The sequence below is a fragment of the Carettochelys insculpta genome, chromosome 4, assembly GCF_033958435.1.
Source record: "Carettochelys insculpta isolate YL-2023 chromosome 4, ASM3395843v1, whole genome shotgun sequence".
Taxonomy (NCBI): domain Eukaryota; kingdom Metazoa; phylum Chordata; order Testudines; family Carettochelyidae; genus Carettochelys; species Carettochelys insculpta.
In genome coordinates this window covers 113,060,544-113,070,007 of record NC_134140.1, presented here as the reverse complement: position 1 = coordinate 113,070,007, position 9,464 = coordinate 113,060,544, and the positions used below count along the sequence as shown (strand labels likewise).

Here is a 9,464-nt window from a genome sequence, read left to right as displayed (position 1 = left end):
TGCCCTTCCAGTAACAGTAGTCGTCATTATGGTAGGTGCTAATTGGCATTTTTGTTGGCAGACTCCAGAGAAAGGCCAAGGACTTAAGTTCAGTCAAGGTCAGAATTCAAGTGCATTAATACAGCATCTTGGGAAGCATCCAAGTCTGCTACTCTTACTGTGTCTATTTTGAGGACAAGAGGGCCTGAGCCTCCACAGCTGTCAGTGCAGCACCTTTAGCAACCACTAAGTCAACGTACTCTATGAAAAGGAAATTCCAGCAGACTTGTATGCAAGCAGCTATCCCTTCATGGTCTGACACAGTAAAAAAGCCTCTTTCCTCTTCACATGGTTTTCAAGAAGTTGTGATGGGCATATTTAGCTAGACGAACATTTATTTCAGTAGTCCTGTGATGACCATTTATACACACAGGCCATTTCACTACAATGTGTCTGCATATGGTAAGCTGTTCAGTGAGACAGCTACTTCCAAGACAGAGACCATTACAAAATACAAAATTACTCTTTTTATTTATTTGAATCTTCACTTATTCATAATTGCACATCATGCTGTAATGGTTATTTAAAACCCCCCTGTACTGTCTCAACCACAAAGCAGATGGCACTCATTTTACCATCTCAATGCTAATACAAAATTAATGGAAATCATTCACATTTGCTGGAAGCAGATTCCATGGAGCGAAGTATTTATTATAAATGGGTCAAGATGCTACTAGGCATATAGATCCTATGTCTTTCCCTCTGGTGGAAAACAATTATTGAAATGTCCTTTGCTCTTTTAGCTAATAAATATTTAATACTGCTTTATTAGTTTTATTTTGAGACTTTTGTAATTTCAGTCTAACTTGCAAAGAAATCTACATGAAAGGATATCCCCCCCCTCCTTTTTCATCTACAGTTTAATTGCAGAAGTCTGGCATGCTTAGAGTAAACCTCAACATTTCCAAGTTGTAGCAAAGTCCATTAAAGAAGTTGTAAGGTGCTGCAAACTTCATGTATAGAAGAACAATTCTTGTTGCCACCCACAATCTAAACCTTTCTTCTTCTTAGGTGCAATTTAAAAGTCTTGTGTCTCATGACCTGATCCTGGTTCTTCCTTTGGCAAATCTCCCACTTGAGTGAGTGGGAGTTTTGGCTGAGTAAGGAAGGTGGGATAAGATCAATTTGAAGCCATAAATAACTTCTAAAACAATCTTCCTAATTCTAAATGGAATGTTGGGCTCATGCTTCTGAGGCACAGAGCATTCTAAACTTCTACTGAATTTCACAGGGTCTGAGAGTGCTAAGCCCCTTGCAGAATCATATCCCTGGCTCCAGGGGAACAGCTTTGGCTTTGCCTGAAAGTTAACTCCACCTGAGTTTGCTTATAAAGTGTTATTTTATTCCTTGCATTTGGTTGTACTGATAGCTGTTCTTTTTGTATGTGGTTTATACTCCCCTTGTAGGAGATGCCTCACATGAGTGATTCCAACAGGAAGTTTTAAAAAACCTTTGTATGTGGTAGAAATAGTTTGTGGAATACAAATAATAAATGATATATATTACATCAGCCGACTTGCAAGCCTCTTTACTCTGAATATATAATAAGATCAATATGTGTGGAAACAAGTATGCTTTGAAGAAATGGGTAGTATATTTGAATACTGTTAAAATGTGCTTAAAATTTGCTTTAATTATATCTTCCCTTACATGATGAATTTAATGCCACCTGGCAATTTGAGCACATCCTCTTCAGCTTGTAGTGCAAAAAACTCCCCCTGGCAATGGGCATTCCCTTAGTGCAGAGTTTAATACAGCTCTCTAATCACTAAACAACATCTTAGATATGAAGGACTATTGACATCTTAAAATAAAAGAGCATAGAAGCTGACTGTGCCTTGAACGTTTGTGTGCTTTGTTATGTATCTCTTTGATTTTTCCTTCAGAAGCTCAGAGATAAGGAATATCAAACAATTATGATTGTCTTCATCAGCTGTCTCTGAACGGCTAAGTGAGAAAGTTTCTAATGGTAGCTACGGAATCCATAAAATACATTATAATCTGTCGCAAAGAAAAAATATCTTCTAGAGCAGTATATGCCATTTGGGAAATTACATAATCTGGAGATCACATGCTACAAATGTTTCTTCTTTGGTAAGAAAATTAAAACATCAATTTACCTCTTGTTCAGTTCTCAAAAGCATTCAAATGCTGTCCTTTGTGGTGAAAGGAGGTACTGGACATGTTATGTATTGAAACAGTGCCAAAAGTGACAAATAAAACATGGTTGTATTGCATTCTATCATCTGCTATTTAATTCCCACCATTACAACATGCATTTGAGTGGCCTACGTCACTGGGTATATCTTCAGCATAGCTGAACATCTTTAGGTTTTAATTAATAATACATAGCCTCAGAATCCAAACAGCTATCAATAATTTATATATTGATGTCTCAAAACTAGTCATTCATGCATTATATATGCAGACAGAAAACACTTTTATTCTCTTATTTTTCAACAGAAAATGAATTAAGATGTTGTTATGCACCCTATAAAACTGAAGAGAGCTACCATAAGTTTCACACTTCTCAGAGATGTCTGCTTGCATTGCATACTGATTATCAGGAGCTAAATGTTGCAGAAAGAGCACTGACAGAGAAAGCTTTCCGTTTCCTGATGTGTTTTAAAAAGTGATGAGACCATTTCTTGTGTGGGTGTTAATTTACTGCCAGAACTAAAAATAATTCAAAGAAAGAGAGTTTTAAAATATGGCCAGTCATTCTTCAATTACTTACCTGTCATTTTATAAAGCCTAGGTCTTGTGGGAAAAAATCTATTTTCATACAGCTCTTAATGTAAAGCACTTATATATGCAGTGTTGTTGTAGCTGTGTAGGTCCTAAGATATTAAAGAAATAAGGGAGGTGGACCAACCTCTGGGTAAGAGAAATAACCTTTCAAGCTACACAGATCTCTTCATTAGCTCTAGGAAGGGTTCTGAGAATCATGGGTAAATGCGTTGTGGAATAGATAATTTAGCACAAGCAATTTATCTTTGATGGTTCCTTAAAGTACATACTGAGTGTCCCATTAACATCTCTGCAGTAGGACCAAAAGAAAAAAAGTGAGGGGAGGAGGTTAGTGGGTTACAGATTGTTGTAACAAGACATAAATCCAGTGTTTGAGCCCATCATTTGTAGCTTCTAGCAGAGTTAAGAATATAATGTCTCAGGCTCATCTTTCCAAACTTTTGTGCAGTTTCTTTTGAGGACTGACAGAGTTATTGCTTTGTGGAAAGAATTCACACACAGGTGATAAGATGTTTTTGTCTTTTAATATTTTCCTGTGTGATGTCAAACTCTACTGAGTGGATATCTTTGAAATTTTCCCCCCACAAGGATGTTAAATATAATCATGTTATGGTTGCTAGAACCAAGTAGTTCAGTTATATACACTTAATCTGTTGGTACAGACCCTGTGCTCCATTTAGGACTAAAGTAAGAATTGCCTCTATGACAAACAGTTCCAGGACCAGCTCTGTACCAAACAATCCTTTAGGTGTCTAGATATTGTGGGAGGGGAAATATGTAGGCAGCTGGGTGTGTCCTTTCCTGTTTCCCAGGGACTAAGGCCCAGGAAGGAGCAGCTTGCAACACCAGAGTAAGCTAATACCTGGGGCTAATTAAACAGCTGTGGCCAAACAAAGCCTGTGGAGCCCTTGAAAAAGGCTTCCCCCAGGAAGGAGGCGGGAAGGAGATAGAGGATAGATTGGGGGAGAGAAGACTCCTCAAGGTGAAGAACTGCAGCTATCAGAGGAAGATACTGTGGTTGTGTTACAAGGGGGTCTGGTGGAAGTGGCCCAGGGAGGTGGGCTGTGGCACTAGGAGGGCCCAGAGAGGGAGGCCCCTCCTGCCAGAGCTGCTTAGGGTCCCTGGGCTAGAACCTGGGACATGTGGGAGGGGACCATCTTCCAACCCAGACCACCCCTCACATCAGGCCAGCCCTAGAGGGGCAGCAGGCAAGGAGCAAGTCCTCCCTGAAAGACTAGCCAATGATGAGACTGTCCCAGTGATGCGGTGGACCAAGCCCTTGCGAGTACGGGACGGAGGGTGAGGGGCACAGTGGGCCTCTGAGGCTGCTTTAAAACCACCATTTAGTGCAGGGACCCACAAAGACAAGCCTGGGCTCATGTCACAATGTTTCATCTATGAATCCCATCCTGAGGTGACCTATATAACCAGTGAAACCTACAATAGTTGAAATCCTCCATTATGTCATATTTGTCTTTGTAGCCTCTCTAATTTCCTTGAGCGTTTCACAATAACCATCACTATCCTGATGTGGCGGTCAGTAGTGCCTTCCTAGTGTTACACTCTTTTTCTTCAAGAATGGAATTTCTATCCCTAGAGACTCTATGGTAGTTTTTGATCCATTTATAATTTTTATTGCATTTTGATTCTATAGTTTTCTTTCATATGTAGTGCCACTCCCACTGCCAGCACAACATCCTTTACCATTTCTATATATTGCACGTGGAAACTTGTTTTTCTATTGGAGCCAATGATTCACAGGAAAAAAAAAAGAATGGTGGGCCACACACAGCCCCATGGGGAAATGCTCGTGGGGGGCACGGAATGCAGGGTTGAAGGTTCAGGCAGGGTATCTGGGCTGGGACAGGGGGTTGAGTTAAAGAATAAGGAGAGGGCTCCAGCTGGGGGTGTGGACTCTGGGATGGGGCTGTGTGAAATTCAGGCATAAGAGGCTGGTGACAGAGGGGCTTTTTGCTGGCAGGGGCACGTCCATATGGCCTTTTTACCGCCGGCACCCCCCTCTGCTGAGAGTGAGCTCTTGTGTGGCTAGCCTCATGAGCCATGGGACCATGCTAAAAAAGCAGACATTTGCAACTGCGAGGCTGATCATTAGCATGGAGCTCATGGGAGAGTAGCTCCGTGTAGACCCAGCCCATGGGCTAGAGGTTCCCTACCCCTGCTATTTATACCCTGGTATTCCTGTGTCCTATTGATCATGCTATTCCACCAAACTTATTGTTATATCAATATTCCCACTTAATTACAAGCACTCTATCTAGTTCACCAATCTCAGCATTTAGACTCCTAGCATGTGTCTATAAGCACTTGTATGTAGGATGCTTGCCTTCATGTGTTATATTTAAATGGGACATTTTTATGGTTGATTGCTCCTCACTAGCTCTTGTATTTTACCAACTTCCTTCTTATCCTCTTTACTAGGAATCAGCGTTCCTCTTTAATAAATTCATCTTTAAATCATGTCTCCACCCATATTGAGTGCTTTGCTGCATCTGTTGGGTTTCCCTCAGCCCCTTTGTTTTAAAAATCTTCTACACAGCTTTTTAGTTTCACATGCCAGCAGTCTGATTCCATTTTGGTTTATGTGGTTTGGACTCTTTTATAGGATCCTCCTTTCCCAAAAGATTCTCCATTTCCCAAAAAACCTAAACCCTTCCTCCTACATCATCAACTCATATATGCAGGAGACCCTGCAGTTCTTTCTATAAAATTTTTAAGATGGAAACTTGAATTTATAAGGCTAGACCCCACTTGGAGTGAGGCTGTGGCTACACTAGCACCCCCCCTTTCGAAAGGGGGATGCTAATGAGCCACTTTGGCAGATGCTAATGAGGCACTGCCATGTATATGCAGTGCTCCATTAGCATAATGGCAGCTACGCGCATTTCAAAAGTGCGACTTTCGAAGCACATGCCGCTGGTGTAGATGGGAGCCTTTCAAAAGGACTCCCAGATTTTGAAAGCCCCTTCTTCCCAAAACCAAATGGTTTGAGTTAGGAGGCTCCTGAACCTGGCCTTTAAACAGTGAAATGTACATTCTACTACCAATCTGCACTTGCTCAGCCTGTAACTGAACTGTTCCTTACTATAGTCCAGGCTGCCTATGCATGGCTTCATGAGCCAAGGGAGCAAGGAATAAGTTGAGTCACCTAGAATCCCTATTGTCATTTCCACATCTTCAATGATGATTTTCTGGTCTGGGAAGAAATTTCCAAATTGAACTTTCTGAATAAACCAGAGTTTTTAAAGATCATCGTGCACCTTTCCTGACCATTGTACATTGATATCGGTGAAATGACCCTTGTGATCCACCTACATCTGCAACACCATCAAGAAGTACCCCCTTGTGGCTTATGTATTCTGTGGCAAGGTGGTCTGGTGCCACGATAGCAATGTGTCTTCCATGTGTCACCCTGTTTCAGTTAGGGAACACCATTGCAGCAAAACCACCCACTATGTCTTGCATGTTTACCAGAGTCACTGCCCTTCATTGCAGAAGGGTATTGATTGACTTGGCTATCTGAATCACAGCAGCCCGCATTGCAGATTTGCCCACTCTGAATTGATTGCCCACTGATTGGTAGCTTTCTGATGTTACAAATATCCACAGAGCTATTGCCACTTGCTTCTGAACTGTCAGAGCAGGTTTGATTCTGGTAGTGCAGCTGGGTAAAAGAAAGCAATTCGCAAAGCTCCATGAAACTGGCCTCATGAGGAAAGTTTGTAGCCACTGCTGATTGTCCCATACCTGAATATCAATGCAGACCCACCAGTCTGAGCTTATTTTATGGCATCAGAACCAGCGCTCCACTGTGTACAAAGCTTTGAGTGCTGCCAGCATCTCCCCATTTCTCCTCTCCAGTGTTTCACATAAATATACGTCCATGCGCTGAGACTTCATGGCTCTGAAGGCGGCTTAGGCTCTGCACATATTGCAGCACAATGCGTAACGTGCTCACAATACTTGCCACAACAGTTTGAAGCTGGACAGGATCCATGATAGCCTTGCAATGGCATCTGCACAGCTACCTAGTGAAAAAGGCATGCAAAAACACTTTTTGCCATAGCTTTCCAAAGAGACGGGGAGGAGATAAGTGAACTATGGGAGACTGATGAGACATACCCAGAACCACCCGCAGAACTGTATTGTCCTGTCAGACACGGGCTAGGGCTACACTGTAGCCGTATCTTGGAACAACTTACACAATTTGCATTGCACAAATTGCATAAGTTATTTTGAGGTAACTTATTTCGAGCTCAGTGCCATTTGGACAGCACCGAAGTGTGAATTAAGTGCCTATTTTGAACTTCCCACTACCCGTCTCATGATGAGGGGTAGCAGGAATGAAATACCATGCTTGAAATAGCCCTGCTACTTTGAGCGTGGCGTTTAGACCTGGGGTTTCTATTTTGGGATACAAATGTATCCCGAAATAGAGACCACAGTGTTAGCATAGCCTAGGAGTTCAAACCACAATGCAAGGAAGCAGCCAGAATTGTGGGATAGGTGCCCACAGTGCATTGCTGACAAAGTCAAAGCTTTCCACCCTAATAGGGATGCACTTCATCAGCTTTTTGTGCCAGTAGGAACATCTACCCTCAACTTTACAAAACTGGGTGCTAAAAATCAACCTAAACAAATTCAACTTAATCTTCTAGAGTACAAATACTCTTAGTCACTCTAACTTTGAAAACACTGATTGCACTCAGGCTGAAGCAGATTATTGAAATATCCTTTGAAACCGGTAGTTGCAACTATTTGACAATAAAATATTCTAGAACAGTTTCATAAATCATAATATTATATGAAGCTGTTAAACATAAAATAGTGGCAAAGTAGATTATAAAATTAAAAACGCACATAGCAAAGATATCTTAATTTTCCAGTCCAATCAATTCCCCGTGTCATATGGTGGTTTATATTCCTCTTTCTAAGGGGTTTTTGTCCAGTCTTGCTTTGGGTAATTCTAGTAAGAGAACAGTAACACAATTTGCTTATAGTTGACCAGCCACAACTTCTTCTCTTTTGAAAACTATTCCAAAGACTGCTTAAACCAGGTGTGTCCAACCCACAGCCCACGGGCCGCATGCAGCCCTGGACAGCTAGTAATGCGGCCCCACAAGATCGTAAACTTTTAACATTATTATGAGATTTATATACATTAACTATATTATATATTTTATATGCGGCCCAAGACAATTCCTCTTCACTCAATGCGGCCCAGGCAAGCCAAAAGGTTGGACACCCATGGCTTAAACCTTTTGCTATTTGAATACATTCCCTGAAGTATAAATGTTTTCATGTGATTGTATCTATTGGTTAACAATAACTATACAATAACTGGCCTAAATACATTCTTACGTGTACCATCAGCCATTGGCTTATTACTAAGTTAAAAGGGAGTATTTGTTCTATTGAAATGCATACTTGGTAATCTTGCTATGAAATAATCCTTTTTCTTTGACTACCACTCTCAGAACTCCTATCACATATGTTCTCACCAAAAATAGCTACCTTTTTTCCATAAAAATAATTTTGATAACTAAGATTTTATTGTACGATGATTGATCTTAAAAACATGAAATCTTTACCTTATTCAGATATCTTTCTATACTTTCTGTAGAAAATATTAAAAGGATTGTAATAACCTTAATGAATACTACTACTATTTCTTAAGGAAAAAATATCTATTTTTTTTTTAAGAGCAATCTCTGGTGTAAACATCTGGGATTTGGTGTCATTAGAGTATGAAGAGGTAGGCACATGCAGAGACTGCCATGTTTCTAGACATAGTGGAATCAAATTTCTGAAGGCAAAAAAGTGGTTTGATTTGTATGGTGATGGAATAAAAGTATAATGATAATCTCTGTGTGGGGTGGCTAAAAATGTTGTCTGCAGCAAACCAAAGTTTGGCAGCACATATACTAAAATTGGAATGATACAGAGAAGATTAGCATGGCTCCTGCACAAAGATGACATGCAAATTCATGAAGTGCTTCAGTATGGCTACTGAGAAGAAACATATATGCTGATGACAAATTAACCACACCTCTTAATCGATCAGTATATAGGAGCTTTCATAATTGAGACATAAATTCTGGTTGTGGTTCAACATAGAGTCCTTGCTTTCAGGCAGGCACAATTGCAAATTTGGATCTCTCTTTTTGCCACCGCAAACATTCCTCATCCTTATTTATTTCTGTCTGTTCCACGCCATATAAGTGTTGTTTCATTTTCTTTCCTGTCTTCCTGTTTGAAACACCCCACCTTTTTTTTCTGAAATACATATTAAAGAGTCTCTTCCAGCATCATTTGCAGGAAACTGAAATCACAATAGGATGCAACAATCATCCCTTTGAGGTATCAACTGGCACTTCATCTCAATTACCTGCACTGCCATCTATAACTATCTAATAAGATTGTTCACATATGTGATGCATAATAATAATCAATGCTTTTTTTGTCCCAGTACTTGCTGGTACTGAGTACCAGCAGCCCCAGTCATGGGACTGGCTGGGGAGATTTGTGGGGAGCTGGCTGAGTACCAGCTCCTTTTTTCATTTAAAAAACACTGATAATAATAAACAGAGGCAAAATTAAACGTATGACTTTAACTGAAGTAGATAGAAATACAGTACTCTACTTTACATCAGGCA

The 9,464-nt window shown here is 40.5% G+C and overlaps 1 pseudogene; it reads left to right on the top strand.

Annotated features, from left to right (window-relative positions):
* The first annotated feature begins 8,698 nt into the window (after window positions 1-8,698).
* LOC142012945 (U6 spliceosomal RNA) lies at window positions 8,699-8,815 on the top strand (annotated as a pseudogene).
* Window positions 8,816-9,464: the final 649 nt, after the last annotated feature.